The following is a 1,357-nucleotide window of genomic DNA, read 5'->3' on the forward strand; positions in this document are numbered from 1 at the left end:
AGATGTAGCAGTAGTAGTATATGAATTGCTAAAGTTCATTCTCCTAATAATGAAATGCTTCTTCTTCTTCTTCTTCTTAATCCTCTAGACGAGACTTACTCTTGTCCGGCGTTGAAGACTAAAGAATACTACTATAACTCTCAGCTAGGACGCTAAACAAATAGGCACGGCTACGCTCGCAAAGAAGGTCTGCGTAGTATACTAGTAGGCAGATAGACATAGCCTTTGTCGTACGGCTAAAGAGGTAGCAGAGGTGGTATATAAATTGCTAAAGTTTATCCGCCTTAAACTTGATTTCGTCCTTAGTAACTACGTAGTAAGCGGGTCGTACTGTGCCTTAAAGTCCTAAATGTGCCTATAGCCCGACCCTATATAGATCTTGTCGGCGATACTATAGTCGACGACTGTACCTACAAGTGGGTTCTAACAGTTATTATATACATCCTGCCTACGAGTCGGGTAGAAACGAGTGTAGTAACGCTTACTAACGATAATTACGGTCATCTTCGGATACTTCTCTTTGCTACCGTAGAGCTTTGTAAAGGCCTTTTTAGGACTACCTAGGTCACTATATAGTACACTACCTCGATTGCTCTTGCGGTTAGTAACTAGGACCGACTACTTGTCAAATTTTCTAGGTCTAGTAAACTTAACGCTCTACAAGTTCTAGTAGTCCTTCTATAGTATACTAGGTTTCGAATTCGAATTATAGCCTACGCGAGGAGTATCTAGGATGCGGCCGGGCACTGTAATTATACTAGTACCTACCGAGAAGCTAAATAGCTTTACGGGAGTTGACTAATAATTACCGGTAGGATCGGCAAGACGGAAGAGCCGCGGACTATTCCTAAGCCTAGCACTAGGAGTTCCGGTAATAGACATAGCATCGAGGTTTAGAAATATAGCTGCGAATTTAAGCATCTTAGAAGTCTAGTCGCCTCTAAGCAGGCGTCGATAAGGCTTATTAGTACGGATTGTATATAGCTCGGTAGGTAGGTACTAGGGATTAGCGCGTATACTAACGTTAAGTACCGGACGATCTAGGTGTCTAAGGGTAATTCCGTAGTATTGACGGAAGTAATCATTTATAGTAATCTGTCGCGTTGTAGCATTCGGGATGCTATAGTCGGTAAGGCGGAATCTAACCTAGTTAGTATTGCTAAAACGCTAAGCCTAGATCTTGTCGGTAGCCTTCGCAAAGCCGATAATAGGCCTAACCTTAACTCTAAACGGCTTTTACTCCGACGCATACAACCTAGCGTAATGCCGTTAGGTTAGATAATAAGGGACCGTTTATTCGGCTAGAGGGCTATAAGGAAGCTTAGGGGCTCGAAAGAGGAAGCTCTCGGGCACTTTT

This window comes from Pseudocercospora fijiensis (assembly GCF_000340215.1).
Source record: "Pseudocercospora fijiensis CIRAD86 unplaced genomic scaffold MYCFIscaffold_2, whole genome shotgun sequence".
Lineage (NCBI taxonomy): Eukaryota > Fungi > Ascomycota > Dothideomycetes > Mycosphaerellales > Mycosphaerellaceae > Pseudocercospora > Pseudocercospora fijiensis.